The 18,759-nt window shown below is 42.6% G+C and overlaps 1 protein-coding gene across 6 annotated transcripts in view; it reads right to left on the minus strand.

Moving 5' to 3' along the window:
- Nucleotides 1–18,759, minus strand: part of SPECC1L (sperm antigen with calponin homology and coiled-coil domains 1 like) — a 144,018-nt gene that overhangs the window by 106,279 nt on the left and 18,980 nt on the right. The window contains exon 1 of one of the 6 annotated variants that reach the window (XM_034989262.1): nucleotides 1,935–1,955. The exons of the other annotated variants lie outside the window; for them this stretch is intronic. The gene's annotated coding sequence lies outside the window, so the exon portion shown is untranslated. Of the gene's footprint in view, nucleotides 1–1,934; nucleotides 1,956–18,759 lie in introns of those variants that run through there. 6 annotated transcript variants of the gene reach the window in all.

Consider the following 18,759-nt stretch of genomic DNA (forward strand, 5'->3'; position numbering starts at 1 on the left):
AGCCATCCAGGCATCCCATAAATGGTTTTTTTCTATCTATGTAAATTATTCAACAAGATATTCCAAAGTTGTGGCAGATGACAGGAAAAGTTTTGATTTTGCAGAACTGATACTTCATTGAGTCTAGAATCCCATGGCCCCTACTTACTAAATTTCAATAGCAACCACCAACCACTGAGATGAGAAAAGCTTCCATGATTTTCTAAAATGACCCCTATCTAAGGGCAAAGATCCTCAAAAATGGATTCTAATTCACCAGCGGATCTTGTCCCCTACCTGGTTAAGAAGAAGGAATCGCTAACCCTGCCTCTCGAGTCCCCTGAGCATGGGAGAGATTACAGAGTAGAGGGAAAGGACCAGCACAGTTCATAGCACTTCAAGTGTCTAAAAGTTGAAAAAAGGAGTAAAATTTTTAAAAATTAAAAAAAAAAGGGACGCCTGGGTGGCTCAGTCAGTTGGACATCTGCCTTCAGCTCAGGTCATGATCCTGGGGTCCTGAAATCGAGTCCTGCGTTGGGCTCCTTGCTCAGCGGGAGGCTGCTTCTCCCTCTTCCTCTGCCTGCCACTACCCCTGCTTGTGCTCTCTCACACTCTCTCTTATTAACAAATAAATAAATTAAATTAAAAAAAAAAAAAGTTGAAAAAAGGGGTGTGGTGTAAGTTACTACTATCCCTTCCCCAATCCTGCTCAGGGCTGTCATCAGTACCCGGCACTATTTCTAGTCCAGAGAAGTCAAGGTTTGGGAGGAATAAAAAGTAGCTCTCCTCACAATAATAGTATGGATCCTGCCTCTATAAATACTAAGAATAGTCTCCAACTACAATAAATCCCTGAAGTGGGGTGCCTGGGTGGCTCAGTCGTTAAGCGTCTGCCTTTGGCTCAGGTCATGATTCCAGGGTCCTGGGATCGAGCCCCGCATTGGGCTCCCTGCTCTGCAGGAAGCCTGCTTCTCCCTCTCCCACTCCCCCTGCTTGTGTTCCCTCTCTCGCTGTGTCTCTCTCTGTCAAATAAATAAATAAAATCTTAAAAAAAAATAAATACATCCATGAAGTATGTTTAATGTATTTCTCAAATAATATTTCTTAAAAACATCAAAACGGATGCAGTGCTCCCAAAATAGGGAAAGGCACTAAAGGCCTTGAGCCCCTCCCATGTGGCCGGCATCATGTCCCAGCTGTGCTGTACCTGGTACAGTTCACTGAATCCTCACAAGAGCCCACATAGGCATTGACAGAGGCTCAGACAGAACTCACTCTCCCTGGGTCACCATTCAGTAGTCTGAATCCAAACCCCATACCCTGCCCACTGCTCCATACAGTCCCCAGTGCAACCACACACAATAATTCATCAGGAATGTGCAGTTTTCATCTCAATAAATATTTCACAAGATACGACCAAAATGTAACAACACTAAAACTATACTGCTCAATCTGCCCTTCTAGATTTATCTACCTGTCCTTTGGATCAGTGCTGATATTCTTGACCAAATTTTTTTCATTTTGAAGGTACTGTCATGTTATTTAATATAAAACCTATTGTTTTTAGAGCACAAAATTTATCGCCAGTTCTAAATCAGTATGTACTAAGTTACAGCTGTAAAAATAAAATTCTTAGCTATAAGCGTATTAATTTATAGATACCTGCTACTTTTTAATTTAAAATAGTTATTTGTTAGGCATGGGCAGAGACCCAGCTGCCCTCATTTTACAGAAATAACCCTGCATTAAGAAGGCTGCAGTCTGGGTGGCCAGAACTCTCACAAGGATGTCCCTGTACTTGGACTCCCCAGGACAGGATTTACAGCTCCAGGAGCCCTCCCTAAAGCTAATTACACATCCACAGCCACATAAGTAGCTTGAGTTTCCTTTACATCTACAAGGAGATCACATAATTAAAACCTACTGAGGAAAACAAATAAAGGGCCATCTCTTACCTGCCAGATATGGTAGATAAAATACTACTTAAAAGTCAAAGCACGGGGCGCCTGGCTGGCTCAGTTGTAGAGCATTTGACTCTTGGTCTCAGGGTGGTGAGTTCAAGCCCCATGTTGAGTGTAGAGATTACTTGGAAAAAAAAAAAATCAAACCACAGACTCTTAAAAATGCTAAATATTTTGGAGGCCATTAATAGGAAATCCTGCATGCAACATCACTGACAAATCTTCTAATTACAAACATCTACTGTTGGAGGAGACTACTAAAAAGTTCTGAAGCAAGTCATTATTTACTCAACATTCACTGAATACTTACTTTGTGCCATGGGAAATGCCACTTCTCTAGGACACTAGTCACACAAAGCATGAATAAATACATGGACACATAAAGATAATTAAGACAAAAATAATACCTACTTTCAAGGAGCTCACAGTTTAGTGGAAGAAACAAGATACAATAAAAAAACAGTGAAGAGGACCCCATCCTTCATAAATTTTGCTGACAAAATAAGGTAAACAGATATACAAGGCACAATGGCAGTAGAAAGAGCTAGTCCTTGGTTCTGCCTCTAGGGAACGGGGTGAGAGGTACACCTCACAGAGTTGTGAGAAAGCATGGGCTCACTTGAAGGACTCTAAGAACTTGGGTCTGGTTAGAATACAGAAATGTCAAAAGGACTAGTGGGGAAGGGCCCAGCAGGCCTTTGTCTGAAACTGGATAGCAAACTACAGACAGACTAAAGTCAGTGCAGCCCTAACTCGGATTTACAAATCCTAAAGATGAACCTGGTGCTGGTGTGGAGGATGGGCTGAAGGGGCATAACATGCTGGTGGGGCTCAAGCATGAGAAAGCCTGATCGTCATCTCCTTTACGTCATCCCTGTAACTCCTTTCCTCTGACCTGACTCCAAGCTCAAAAGTACCATTCTTGGGGCACCTGGGTGACTCAGTCGGTTAAGCGTCAGACTCTTAATTGCGGCTCAGGTCATGATCTCAGGGTTGTGCGATCGAGCCCAGCGTTGGGCTCCATGCTCAGTGCAGAGCCTGCTTGTCCCTCTCCCTCTGCTTCTCCCCCCGCACTCTCTCTCACAAATAAATAAAATCTTTATTTATTTATTTTTTTTAAGATTTTATTTATTTGACAGAGAGACACAGCGAGAGAAGGAACACAAGCAGGGGGAGTGGGAGAAGGAGAAGCAGGCTTCCTGCTGAGCAGGGAGCCCAATGTGGGGCTTGAACCCAGGACCCTGGGATCATGACCTGAGCCAAAGTCAGATGCTTAACGACTGAGCCACCCAGGCGCCCCTAAATAAAATCTTTAAAAAAAAAAAAAAAAAGTACTACTCTCGGCCCGCAGCTCTCCCAGGATCTGAAGACCACCACAGTGCTAGTTTAAGCCTGCCTTTCTTCCACCATCAACCCCATGAATCTCCAGCCACGCCTCCAGATTCCACACCATCTGTGTCCATTGGCAACTTGGTACACGGGCCCTCGGAACTGGGCACAGATGCTACACAGATCTGGTCTGGCAAGCAAAGCTCAGTGTGATATTACTTCTCTTGATCTAGACGCTGAAGCTCCTCTTAACTTAAAGAAAGAAAAGCTGCCTTTCTAGGAACTACCAGAAGCACACACTGAGTTCATGGTTACCTAATACTCACAAGTCTTTTTCACGCAAATGGCCACTAAGCTACTTTTTCCTCTTTTTTTTCCCCTAACATTTTATTACAGAAATTTTCAAACACATGGAAATGTTGAAGAAATTGTAAACACCTCACTGTTCTCCTTTTCATAGCTGTGTAATTTATATTCTGAAAAAAATTACACCTGTGTCTGATAAAATTTTCATTTGGTCCAATTCAGCTCAAGGCTTCAGTCTTTAGGATATCTTAAAATTCTGACTTTGACTTAAAACCACAGTTCTCCCTCGAACAAGTGCTGTCTTTAACCTAAGTCACATATCCACTCAGGATCCTCATCTACAATACAAGGAGGCTGGATTCTAAGGTATCTCAAAGGTACCTTCTGACTCCAAAAACCTTCTAACTTAGTAAAATTCACAGAACTGATGACAATGTTACATAGGTCCGAGCAATGACAAGGCTCCCTCCAGGTCTCAGAAACAGTAGCAGAGTACTGAACTGAAGTCAGGAGAGCTGGGTTCAAGCTCCAGTTTTGCATACAAGCTGTGTGACTGTGGGCAGATCTCTTAATCACCTTCTATCTTTTCAACTCTGTCTTCTCTCCTGTAAGAGGAGCTGATAAAACCTAACTGTAGAGTTCTTGGACAAAATAACATGTATAGACAAAGAAAAAAACCAAAAATCCTGATACACTCATTCCAGGGGAATTCACTTTGCCACGGTGCAAAGGTCAGGGGGGGGAAAAGGTGCAACAACCCAAGATCAGGAATGGGAATTTATCTCAGTGATTCAGAAACTCCATCCTCCCCAACCCCCCACCTATGAGGAGCACACCAATCAAGTTTCAAAAATAATGCCAAAAGGACCTTGAAATTTTATCTTTACTGTCAGGATACTGCATCAAGAAGGATCTACACTGAGTGGAGAACACAGACTGTCTTGGGAACTGCCAGCGAGCTAAGGCCCCTCCCGCACGGAGAAGCACCTTCAGCCCTGACAGCCCTCTCTCTTCCTTCTACACTCACACCAGGATTTTTTTTAAGATTTTATTTATTAATTAATTTATCATTTATGTATTTATTTATCTGACAGAGAGCACACATGTGAGAGAGCAAGAGAGCACAAGTAGGGGTAGCAGCAGAGGTAGAGGAAGAAGCAGGCTCCCCACTGAGCAGGCAGCCCAATGCAGGGCTCGATCCCAGGACCTTGGGATCATGACCTGAGCTGAAGGCAACGCTTAAGGCAACGCTTAACCAACTGAGCCACCCAGGCGCGTGCCCAGTCACATCAGGATCTTGACAGGGTCACTACTTTTTCCTTTGAATGCCTCCTATTCACCTCCAATTAGAACTTCTTTTTCCTTCTGTTATGCAAAATATATTGCTATTTAAAACTATTTAATTTTGTTATTTAATTGATATTCTTAAATTTACCATGCTTCTTTAAAACAGCCACTATCCCAGAGACTGCCCTATCTTGCACAAACAAATGTATCCCTGGGCAAGTTACTCAACCTCTCTGAAATCTCAGTTTCCTCATAGGTAAAATGGGCTGCTAATGCTACCTCCCTTATAAGGATGTTGAGAGGATTAAATGAAGTAATGAACCTAAACTGCCTGGCAGGGTGACAGCCCACAGTAAAGATGGGATAAATGTGAGCTATCATAACATAGAGAAAAACACACTGCATGCCCCAAGTATGACTAATGCCTTATTAAAATAAAAGCAGCAATTCAAAGACACTTTGTAAGAGAAACCCTTTATAAGGAATGACTAAAGACTGTTTATACTCACTACTTACATTAAATTATATACTACTGCGCATAGATGTCAACAAACAACACTTGCTTCTGGTTCTTTCCCACTGAAAATTATATATCAGGAAATACTGAAAATATATGCTAGGGAGTTCACTGGAATGATAATCAAGAAACCTGGATTGTGGTCACAAGCCTGACAAGTCTGCATGACCTTGATAAGTCATGCTAACTCTGTGAGCCTTGTTCAGAAGGCAAGGAGGATGGATTAGGATCTTTCAGAAATTCAAAAATTCTATTTCATATTTTATACCATTCAGAACCAGGAATCAAAACTACTTTTAAAAAAGAAACTGCTGATTAGGTATAATTTTTTATGCCATTCAATATCCCACCAAAAATCCAAAAAGGGTTTCAACCCAAACAATCTAGATACATTTCTCTTTTATTTCACAAGCTCCATATCTGAAATGTAGGGATTATATTAAAATGTAAAATAAAAGGCGCCTGGGTGGCTCAGTCGTTAAGCGTCTGCCTTTGGCTCAGGTCATGATCCCAGGATCCTTGGATCGAGACCCGCATCGGGCTCCCTGCTCAGCGGGAAGCCTTCTCCTCCCTCTCCCTCTCCCCCTGCTTGTGTTCCCTCTCTCGCTGTGTCTCTCCCTGTCAAATAAATAAATAAAATCTTTAAAAATAAGTAATAAATAAATAAATAAAAATAAAATAAAATGTAAAATAAGAACAGACTTAAAACATTGAGGAGAAGGAATCACACAGTCAAGAGAAAACTGAAATTCAGAAAACTAGCCAGACTGGAGTCAGTAACTACACGTTCCTAAATGAATCAAAACCAAAAACCAATCTGATAAAAGCATGTGGGCTACAAAAACCAAACAGAACACGGAAGAAATTCAGTAAGAAATGTTTTAATTAGATAAATCCTAATGCAACAGACTGATCCAATAGTGAATTCTTCGACACATACATGTTTCTAACCCTTCTTTTGTGAATTATGACACAGAATCAGAAACGTGCATTTAAATGTACACATTTTACAGACCTGGAGCGAGACTCCATTGAAAAAGTCAAGGTTTACTCAAAGGAAAGGCCTGAGCCCTGTCATGTCAAAACCCTGCCCACGTGCAAGTGGGTGTGTATGAGAGATGCAGGAAACAGGGAGAGGAAGGAGAGAAGCCGAGGAGAAATGCCTTTGGATGTACAATTCTCTACTTAGTCTGGATCCACATACAAAAGTCCATTAGTGCCCAAAATACTTCAATGGTTACTAAGCAGCTGACAATTTTCAAATGCTTATTTTTATGGTAAAACAGTACCTTCTCATTTTTAATACCAATTTTTTTAAAGTTTATTTATTTAAGTAATCTCCACACCCAACTTGGGGCTCAAACTCACGACCTCACAACCTTGAGATCAAGAGTCACATGGTCTTCCCACTGAGCCAGCTGGGTGCCCTGACACTGACTTTATTTCATGCCTAAAATCACGGTGTGATTATCAACTAAAGTGCACATTTAATATGGTAGTTTGTCCTGTTATGGTATTGTTTCCAGAAATCAGTGATCCACATTATGACTTATTGAGGTGGAAAGGTGGCATTCAGATCCATCTCTTCTTCTTCAGTTCCACCTCCAGCCCTGAGAAGGAAGGAACTTCGCCTCAGTGTCCTCTCCTTACCAAGGGGTGTACCACTCTTAAACACCCCCATGGTCACAGAAGGAGGAAAAAACAGCTACCTCTTCGATCCCCCCCCCCCGCCCGCCACTTTCCCTCCCAGCTTCCTCCTTTCCATCTGGCCATGCTCTGTGAAGGGAACATCAACAGGAGAAAGGCCACACTGACCAGCCATGCCCAAGTGGATACTGAAGTTAGCAATAAGGAGCTGATGGTGAGCAGGGCTAACAGCCCCAAGAGGAAGGTCAGGGGCCAAGTCAGACTGCAGTGGAATGAGATAAAAAATTGAGCAGGAGATGAAAGATAAAGACCTTTTCAAAACTTTGGCTTTGTTAAGGGGAGACAGTCATGAGGAGGTAGAGACACTTTGCCGGTGTTGTTTTTGTTTAAATTATGAGCAAGCTGCTTAGAGACAGTCAGCCTGCCAGGGAGAAAGGCCAGTGCTGCACCAGATCAGCATCATCACCCTACGTGGCTGGAAAGGAAGAAGAAACTGGGGTTAGGGAGGTAAACAGCTTGCCCAAAGTCTGAGCTCCTCCCACTAAGCCACAGCTACTGATAGGATGCTAAGAAAAAGGAGTTAATTATCAGCAACAAAAATTCAAAAGCACAACTCTATGTCCATTTGGTTTTGGCCAGAGAGAAGTCCACTAGTATTAATTTATTATTTCTACTACGCTACAAGATTTAACACAAGGAAATCTTTAGAAACTAGAGGCTCCCTGGATTTTTCAAACTTAGAACCATAAGTCTTCTTCTTACTGCTTTCCAAATAACAAAAAAAAATATTTTTTAGGTTTTTTAAGTTTTATTTAAATTCCAGTTAGTGTAATATTAGCTTCAGGTGTACAATAAAGTGATTCAACACTTTCATACATCACCCAGTGCTCATCACAAGTGCACTCCTCAATCCCCATCACCTATTGAACCCACCCTCCCCACCCCCCACCTTCCTTCTGGTAACCATCACTTTGTTGTCTATAGTTAAGCCTCTGTTCTTGGTTTGCCTCTCTCTCTTTTCAAAAAACCTAATCTTATACCAAGACCTCTTCAGATCCATTTCTGGAGATCTCTCTTTTTAATATAAGCTGCTGAAAGGCCGTTAAACTGACAATACTTAACATTCCAGACAAGTGACAAGGCTGGAAAAGGACAGCCTAAAAGAATTTCTGGCTACAGTACACAAATGATTTTTTCCAGATTTAGTCCAAAACAAATTGGTTCCCGAAGTTCAAACTCCCAGACTGCAAGAAATTTTGAGTCTTTTCTGGCCATTCCCTCCTCAGCCAAGGTTTGTGAATATTTACAAAAAGAAAATGTTTATTCAGGACCCCTTCAAGCCACGGCTTTATGCTCAGAGTTTTGGCAGGCAGTTACACAACTGCACAATGCTATATTCATAAAATAAACCGTCGGCCATATTTTTAATTAAAAACACCAATTTGGTATATTTTTACATTTATAACGAACTCTGATCCAAAATACAAAATGAAATATTTTTTTTGCATTTCACTACTCGTTCAAATATAACAGTGTAAAAAAATCCTTTAAAAATAAACTTAAAGGCGAAATAAGCCAATCAGAGAAAGACAATTATCGTATGATCTCACTGATATGAGGAATTTGAGAAACAAGACAGAGGATCACAGGGGGAGGGAGAGAAAAATGAAACAAGATGAAACCAGAGAGGGAGACAAGCAATAAGAGACTCTTAATCTCAGGAAACAAACTGAGGGTTGCTGGAGTGGAGGTGGGTAGGAGGGATGGGATGGCTGGGTGATGGACACTGGGGAGGGTATGTGCTATGGTGAGCGCTGTGAATTGTGTAAGACTGAAGAATCACAGACCTATACCCCTGAAACAAATAATACATTATAGGTTAATAAAAACAAAAAGTAAATTGAATAAATAAATAGCTTGAAGGGGGGGCACCTGGGTGGCTCAGCTGGTTAAGTGTCTGCCTCTGGCTCAGATCCTAATCCCAGGGTCCTGGGATCAAGCCCCCGTGTTGGGCTCCCTGCTCAGTGTGGAGTCTTTTTTCCATGCTGAAACTCAAAAGCATTATATTAAATGAAAGAAACCAGAGGGGTGTCTGGGTGGCTCAGTCCATTAAGCATGACTCTTGATTTCGGCTCAGGTTGTGATCTCAGGATCATGAGATCGAGCTGGGCTCCCCGCTCAGCAGGGAGTCTGCTGGAGATTCTCTCTTCCTCTCCCTCTGTCCTTCTCCCTTGCTCTCTCTCAAATAATAAAAAATCTTTAGAAAGAAAAAAAGAAGCCTGATACATTCCATTTATATGAAATTCTACAAAATGCAAACTTTTCTACAGTGACAGAAAGCAGATCAGTGGTTGCCTGGGGGTGGAAGGAGGGGAAGTTAACTGAACAAGATATAAGAGAACTTTCGGGGGTTATGAAATACTCTGTATCTGGACTGAGGCGCTGCTTATATGGCCGAATACATTTTCAAACCCCATTACACTGTACACTTAAAATGGAAGCATTTTGTTATATATGAATTACACTGAAGAACTCATTTAAAAAAAAATTAAAAGTTCCTAACTGTTCAACTAAAAAAAACAAAACTTTAGAGAATTGTTTTGTCAACAGCATAAAGGAAGTCTTTTTAGAAAGACAAGTTAAGGGGCGCCTGAGTGTCTCAGTCAGTTAAGCATCTGCCTTCGGCTCAGGTCATGATCCCAGGGTCCTGGGATCGAGCCCCACATTGGGCTCCCTGCTCAGCGGGAAGCCTGCTTCTCCCTCTCCCACTCCCACTGCTTGTGTTCCTGCTCTATCTCTCTCTCTAATAAATAAATGAAATCTTTAAAAAATAAAAAAAAAAAACAAGTTAAAATAGATTAGATGGGGCGCCTGGGTGACTACTTAAGATTCTCTCTCCCCCTCCTCTCCCTCTGCCCCTCCCCTGCACTCCCTTCTTAAAAAAAAAAAAGATTCGAATTTGAATTCGGCTGAATAAAAATGAAATCCTTTTCAAAAAGCATTTCACTGGTTAGATAAAATGAAAATTAATAAGAAAAATACTGAGGAGTCCTTTTTCCTTATGGCTGAGTATAAGGTCATGGTCTCAACAGTGGGCAATTTTGCCCCCTCAGGGACCACTGGCACTGTTTGTAGACATTTCTGGTTATCACGATGGGGTGCTACTGACATCGAGTGTGTAGAGGCCAGGGACGGTCGAAACATCCTATAATGCACAGAACAGCCCATTTCAACAAAGAACTATATGACTCAAAATATCAATAGTGCCAAGACTTAGAAACCTTGGTGTACAGGGATTGGTTTAAGCCTGGGAGGAAGGGAAGATCTCCATCTTTCTGTACTTTACCATACACAGGGCCATATCCGCACAGACATTCTGTTGAGCTGAAAAAGCCAACTCAACAGAATTGGCTGACAGGAAAGGAATGTCTCTGCCACAGGCCTATTACTCCCCTGGGTTTCCATCCACATTTCCTAGGAAAGGACAGATAGCTCAAAGAAGGGCTGTCTCTGATCTCCCAGAATGAAATGTGAGAAGGAGCCACAGGGCCTCACTGCTTACCTGCACCTCCTTCTGCAGTCCCCTTGCTGCCTGGCAGAAACTGACAACCTGATGGCCAAACTCCACCATTCTCCCATCCCTCTGAAACCTCACTGGCAAGAGGTAAAGAAGGAAAAGTAAAACCTGTGGGCCAACTATATGCCAAGCGCTATGCTGGAAATTTCACACGTATCGTTTCATTCAATCCTCCTTCATCTAAGGAGATGGGTATGATTATCAAGTCCAGTGTAAAAAGGATAACCTGAGCCTTCACAGCTGGCAAATGTGACAGCAGGGATCTGAGCAGGTCTGACTCCAAAGCCCACACCTCTCCACCACAACTGGGTAACTCCCTGGACTGTCTTTCTTTATATCAAGGGGTGGCCTGTACAGTGAGACTACAGAGGGCCTCTGGTGTGTTCTATGTTCGGAGACATTTAACCATGGAGGGACGTGTCTTGGCAACCAAAAGTAGGTATGGCTTACAGCAGTCCTGCCTCTCCAGCCCTGCCAGCCCTGCCCCGGCCTCTTTCTGTGTCAGGGGAAACATACAGCCTGACAAGCACCACAGCCTCCTGACGTTGTCCCCGCCTGCAATGCTCCCGCCCCACAACTGTTTCTCCACCCGGAAGCACAAAGCCCACCCTGCCTCTCCCGTCGGGTAACGCCCCACTGCCTGCCTCAGACCAAACGCCCCGGTGACCAACACACGTCTCTCCAGACCCCAGCTCCTACCCACCTTCCCCACCTGGTTCCCCATTTTACACACAAAGCCACACTCTTTTGAATACCCACACTTCTACTGCTACCGCTCCCTACCCCTAAGAGCCCCTTACCATTTTCTTGCCTGGGAAACAGCAGCTCACATGTCGTGTCAAGATTCAGCTCAAATGACATCTGGTACTTCCACCACAGCACTCACCTCACACTGTTTTGTCTAGGCAATGTTTGATGCACAGACTAAAAAAAAAATTGCTGTTTATCTCAAATTCAAATGTAATCAGGCACCCGTATTTTCTCTGGCGACCTCAGGCCTGGCACGCAGCCCCTCCGGGAAGGAGAAAAGGAGAGGCAGCTGTAGGTAAGGGAGCAAAAGAACACAAGAAATAGGGGCGCCTGGGTGGCTCAGTCGTTAAGCGTCTGCCTTCGGCTCAGGTCATGATCCCAGGGTCCTGGGATCGGGCCCCGCATCGGGCTCCCTGCTCAGCGGGAGGCCTGGTTCTCCCTCTACCAGTCCCCCTGCTTGTGTTCCCTCTCTCGCTGTCTCTCTCTCTCTATCAAATAAATAAATAAAATCTTAAAAAAAAAAAAAAAAAGAACACAAGAAATAATATACAAAGGGAACCATGGCAAGAAAGACGGGTAGAAGGCTTGTGTTATACTCAGCATGAATATTAAAAGTCCGAATCCCCTTGCTTAACCTCAGTCCTCCACAAAACAGCCTGACCTACAACTCCAAAACCACTCTCTGGGACTCCTCTCCAAACAGCCTAAGTTAGAGCAGCAGGTCTGTTTCTCTTTCACGAAACCGCACTGGTTCGTGCAGCTCTCACCAACTGGTGTGTTCTTCCCCCAACTCCAAAATCCATTCACTGAAAATGACTCTCCCCCTTCAAAGCCAATCTCAAAGGACAAGCACAGCTCGATTCCCCTCGGGGCCTAGTTCAGAGACCCTAGGGCACCAATACCAACACTCACACGTGGGCTCCCCTTCTTCATGAGGCACCCCAGCACTTAGAGTTTAACTCTTCCAGCACTTCCCAACACAACCTCAGATGGCAGTTGTATACAGACTGCTCCCCAAGGCCTCACTGAGGATGCAAATGCCCATTTATGAGACAAGGCAAGGTAAGTACCTTAAAGATATCCTTTAACTATACAGAGGATGGAACCAACACCCGAAAAACAGGCAAAAATCAAAGTTATGAGGTGAACAGCCTGAACCACTGCTGAAAAGGACATGTGTGCCATGAGTAAATCCCAGTAAACTCTTTTTTTTTTTTTTTAAGATTTTATTTATTTATTTGAGACAGAGAGAATGAGAGAGAGAGAGCACATGAGAGGGGGAGGGTCAGAGGGAGAAGCAGGCTCCCTGCCGAGCAGGGAGCCCGATGCGGGACTCGATCCCGGGACTCCAGGATCATGACCTGAGCCAAAGGCAGTCGCTTAACCAACTGAGCCACCCAGGCGCCCCCAGTAAACTCTTTCTAGACAGGCCAGTGAACCACCTATTACACAGTTCACTGCTGTTATAAGACATCCTTTAACAGTGTAGAACTTCTGTTCACTCAGTGGTAGGATAAGGATGTAGGAAGAAAAAGAGAAAAACAGCGGGAAAGCACTTCCTTCTGAGTTCAAAATGTCATGGTCCATACTTCCTTGTTAAAATGCTGAGATACACCATATTAATTCAAATACACTGATTTTGCTGTTGCCAATTTAGGATCATACTGTTTTTCTTCACTGCATGAGTAATGTATTGCAAGTTCAAGCATTAAAGCGCAATCACATGTCAGAATTTCAATATAACATAACCAATCAGATAATAAGAAAACAGAGGGGCTCCTAGGTGGCTCAGTCAGTTAAGCGTCTGCCTTCAGCTCAGGTCGGGATCCCGGGGTCCTGGGATCAAGCAGGAAGTCTGCTTCTCCCTCTCCGTGCACCCCCCCCATCTCGTGTGCGTTCTCGCTCTCAAATAAATAAAATTTTGAAAAAGAAAACAGAACATGTAAAATATGTTTCTTTCTAAGGTTTTATTCCAATTTTTTAAAAAGTAAAATTTCACAACACTACTACATGATGTTAGCAAACTCTGAATTTCAGCAAAAGGTTACTAGTAGCAGATATTAAGAATAATAGATTCCCGTACAAACATCACAGCATCTTATCCCCAACTTAGAAAATGGAAGTCTTCAAATTCTAATATAGGGCTCTGGAAACAAGTCAAAGAAGAGAGACTTTCAGGGCACCTGGATGGCATACTCGTTGAGCGTCGGCCTTCAGCTCAGGTCCTGATCTCAGGGTCCTGGGATTGAGCCCCACATCGGGCTCCCTGATCAGCGGGAAGCCTGCTTCTCCCTCTCCCACCCCCCCTGCTTGTACTCTCTCTCTCTCTCTCTCTCTCTCTGTTAAATAAATAAATAAAATCTTCAAAAAAAAAAAAAAGACTCAACTCAGTAGATTTTTGTTTGTTTGTTTTTTAAAGATTTTATTTATTTATTTGACAGAGAGAGACACAGCGACAGAGGGAACACAAGCAGGGGGAGGGGGAGAGGGAAAAGTAGGCTTCCTGCCAAGCAGGGAGCCCGATGTGGGGCTCGATCCCAGGACCCGGGGGACCATGACCTGAGCCGAAGGAAGATGCTTAACAACTGAGCCACCCATGCGCCCCTCAACTCAGTAGATTGTTTAAAATATATGGCTGTTTTCAAATTTGAAAAGATCCAGAAAGCAGGAATAGGACTAGTGAGTAAAAGTTTTCAAGAGGGAGATTCTGGGACAGCTAATGATCAGAAATGCCCCTACGCCAAATGAACTGCCTTAAAAGTAGTTGGGTCCTCCTTCTTGCTCTTTAAGAGCCTTCCAGTAGGGGCTAGGAGGGCCAATTTATCATCAGACATCAGTGGAAATGGGAAGTTCCTACACTAACCTCAGTTAGCTAGATATCAGATATTCACAATGGTTCATCTCTAAAGGCTCCAGACACCAGTGCGATACGTTCAGTTATTTTAAAAAGCATTGTATGGTACTTCTGTGGAAAGAATTCTCCTAGCTGACTTACTCACTTGCTTCTCTCCTGAAGCAACTTCTTTTTCAGCTCAGCTACCCCCACCATCTGAAATCTGCCAAGCTTCTAACACAGCATGGCACAGAGACTTAATCACTGAACAAATACCTCAAGTCTGGACTTCTGACAAAATTTTTTTTTAAACTTCGTAGACAAGGGGCACCTGGGTGGCTCAGTCATTGAGCATCTGCCTTCGGCTCAGGTCATGATCCCAGGGTCCTGGGATCGAGCCCGCATCAGGCTCCCTGCTCATGAGGAAGTCTGCTTCTCCCTCTCATACTCCCCCTGGTTGTGTTCCCACTCTCACTGTCTCTCTGTCAAATAAATAATTTTTTTTTTAAATCTTAAAAAAAAAAAGGATTAAAAAAATTTTGTAGACAAAGACAAACCAGTAACTGCTATGGAAAAATTCATCAGCTGTCTGAGAGGTAACAGGTCTTTTTCTTCTTGACCTCACTAACCTCCGAAACCACTTTCAAAGATGTGCAGTGACTGAGAATTCTAATGATCCTTTCTCAGAAGTCACTCACATCAACACAAAACCTACCACTGCTTACCACCCTCTCTGCCCATTTGTAGTGTGTAACTCCTTTGGCCAGGCAAACGCAGCACCTATGTAGCTTTCTCTATACAAAATTTTGCACAATCACATGCAACTGGGAACAAATAGAGTAAGAACCTTGGGTGCTTATCTCCAAGGATATAAACCTTGGGTGAGAAAGTAAATACTGAATTAGCCTTTCATTACAGAATCTCATACTTACATAATAAACCTCTCCTTAGCCTACCATCCCGGTATACAGTCTTCAATTTTCATTTCCAGTTAAAAAAAAAATCCCTCTAAGAATACTATTAGAAAAAATTATAAATTCCAAATTCACACTTCACTGTCACTTATTTAAAATAATATGGAAGGAGGGATGCCTGGCTGGCTTAGTCGGTGGAGCATGTGACTCGTGATCTTGGGGTTTGTGGGTTCAAGCCCCATGCTGGGTGTAGAGATTACTTAAAAATAGAATCTTTTTTTTAAGATTTAATTTTGTTTTAATTTGAGAGAGAGTGCACGCACATGCGCAAATTGGGAGAGGGGGAGAAGGAGAGGGAAAGAAGCTGAGCACAGAGCCTGATGGAGGGCTTGATTTCATGTCCCTGAGATCATGACCTAAGCCAAAATCACGAGTGGGATGCTTAACCAACTGAGCCACCCAGGCGCCCCCAAAATAGATTCTTTTTTAAAAGAAATAAAGTAAAATAAAATAATATGGAAGGAATGAGGATATATTCCAAATGTGAGAAAAATGAACCAATCAAACAGAATTATCATTAAATTTTATCTAGAGACGATCTCACATTTAAAACTTGCCTCTGAGTGGCTTAAGGAAAAAGGCAAGAAAGAGAAGAGAGGAGGCCCAGCTAAGAGCTCAAAGGATGTAAAGGGAGGATGCAAAGAAGGGGAGCAAGAGAGAGGACTTTAGTAAAACAGGTCAAGTTTAATCCTCTACCCATCATCCTTTGACACCCCACAGCCTTTGTTACTAGGTAGTAACTTGAAAGGGGCAGCTCCTTCAATTCTTGGGCAGTTTATGCAGCCAAATGTCAGTGCAATTGGAACTGCCACTTACCAGAATACCTGCCAAAGCAACACAAAATAAATTCCTTCAATTATTTCAATTACAAGAGAAACAATGCCCACCTAAGGCTTCCATTCTCCAGGCTAAATAGCACTGTAGTTCCTGGGGCACCTGGGTGGCTCAGTCGTTAAATAGCACTATAGTTCCTTCAGCCTTATGACAAATGCATTCTAGTTGAAAGGTAGCATATTATAGTGAAAAGGACATAAGACTTTTAGTCAGAAACCAAGGCTCAAATCCAAGCTTGGCCACTGGTTAACTCTGTACTCTTAACCTTATTTCCTCATTTATAAAAATAAGGAAAATAACAGTCGTGCTAACTACCTCAAGATGTGTTGTGAGAGGACCATATTTAATGAAAGGTACACATGAAATATGTGCTTTTTCAGCTCCGCTGTTATAGATGCTCATTAGATTCCACAGTACTATTAACATAGACTTCATAAAGCTTATGTATTAGTTTTATAAATAAAATTTTGGAACCCAACACAACTAAGCACAGGTGTGATGGCAGAGGGAGTCAGAGGCAGGAGAGGAAGTGATTAAAAATCCCAGTACAGCTAGACAGCTTCCTGACGGACATTTATATTCTATACTAGACCTTCAGAAATACAACTTTAACATAAACTTCCAGGTTGCTTTTTTTTTTTTAATTTAAAAACAAGGAATGCAGGGCGCCTGGGTGGCTCAGTCGTTAAGCGTCTGCCTTTGGCTCATGAGGGTCATGGTCCCGGGGTCCTGGGATCGAGCCCTGCATCAGGCTCCCTGCTCAGCGGGAGATCTGCTTCTCCCTCTCCCACTCCCCCTCCCTGCTTGTGTTCCCTCTGTCGCTGTGTCTCTGTCAAATAAATAAAATCTTTAAAAAAAAAAAAAAAGGAACGCTAGTAACTGAAATGCGAAAAAACTTTTTTTTTTGCAAAACATTTTATTCATTACAACGAAATTCTGGTTATTTATAAACGATTTGCATTCCATCATGATCGAGCTGGGTCTGGCCAAGCAAGCCTTTGAACTGGATAGGTAACAGGAAGGTTGAGTATGTGTCTAAAGGGTGCATTTCTAACTTCATTTCCAAGTCCAATATAAAAAAACAAAATCAAAACAGAAATGTCTATTTTAACTGCATTACTTCTAGAGCCAACCAAGAGAGGTTAGTGCAGGCCCAACCAGGCTGCTTATCAATACAAATCTGCCCTTGTGGGGATGGACATCATTTTTCCCTCTAGGCCTAACCACTCTAAAAGACCCAGATTATTTTCCCTAAGCATCAGCATGAATAATTTAGAGTAGGCCTTACTGTAGGGACAACCTCATTAATTCAAAGGGCAATGTAATAAACACAAGAAGTTCAGAAAGAAAGTAAGATTTCTATGGGCCTGGAAGTTTTGCCATGTCACCCAAAAGTACTCTGGGCTGCATCCATCAAAAACTACTAACACGGGACGCCTGGGTGGCTCAGTCAGTTAACCATCTACCTTAGGCTCAGGTCGTGATCCCAGGGTGCTAGGATCAAGTCCTGCATCGGGCTGCCTGCTCCGCAGGGAGTCTGCTTCTCCCTCTCCCCTCCCCTGCTTGTGTGTGCACTCTCCCTCTCTCAAATAAATAAATAAAATCTTTAAAAAAAAAAAATGGGGCGCCTGGGTGGCTCAGTTGGTTAAGCAACTGCCTTCGGCTCAGGTCATGATCCTGGAGTCCCGGGATCGAGTCCCGCATCGGGCTCCCTGCTCAGCGGGGAGTCTGCTTCTCCCTCTGACCCTCCCCCCTCTCATGCTCTCTCTCTTTCTCTCAAATAAATAAATAAAATCTTAAAAAAAAAAAAAAAAAAACCTACTAACACATATACCTTACCTGGCTTTTGGTCAAGGGTGTCTATTAACTGATCACTAGAATAAGAGGGCTGGGATACAATTTATAAATATGCAAACTTCGGGGTGCCTGGGTGGCTCAATAGGTTAAGCTTCTGACTCTTGATCTCAGCTCAGGTCTTCATCTCAGGGTCGTGAGTTCGAGCCCCGAGTTAGGAACCAACTTTAAAAAAAATAAAGAAAGAAAACAAAAGCAAACTTTGCTACCAAAACCTTTCAGGCTCATCAGTTTATCCCCAGAAAAACTCCATATCCACACTTACCAGCTGGTTGTTTTCTATTTTTTTCTTTATGAAAATGTTTCTACTTTCACCTGCAAGTGATTAATACTAATACAGACTTACAGTAGCTTGTAACATCTAGAGTAATCTCTAGCCTTTAGTACTTCATATACACTGCTCAGAAAGCTGCCACAGACTCAAACTGCACTGGTAAAACCCTATCTATATTACTTATTTCCTGACTTCTCACCTACTCCCCTACCAGAAAGTAAATTCTACGAATGCAGAGGATTTTGTTTTGTTCAATGCTGTTGCCCAGAACCTAGAACCATGCCTGGCACTTAAGAGCCACATAATAAATATCTGCTGACTTGGGGCACCTGGCTGGCTCAGTCAGTAAAGCTTATGATTCTTGATCTTGGGGTTATGAGTTAGAGTCCCACGTTGGGCACAGGGTTTACTTAAGAAAACTAAATTAAACTAACTAAATAAATAAGTACCTATCTGATGAACTGAATAACTAAATGGTGTATTTTTACTACGGAATACCACTATGAAACCATTAATCACAATGAGTCAGTGATGCCAGCTGATTTAATGGAATTTAATGGAAGTATTAAGTGAAGAAAACAAGAAATATTAAAAAAAAAATCCCATTTTTAAATTTTTTTTTTTTTTAAGATTTTAT

Source organism: Mirounga leonina, unplaced genomic scaffold (assembly GCF_011800145.1).
Source record: "Mirounga leonina isolate KUSES-001 unplaced genomic scaffold, KU_Mleo_1.0 Mir_481, whole genome shotgun sequence".
Lineage (NCBI taxonomy): Eukaryota > Metazoa > Chordata > Mammalia > Carnivora > Phocidae > Mirounga > Mirounga leonina.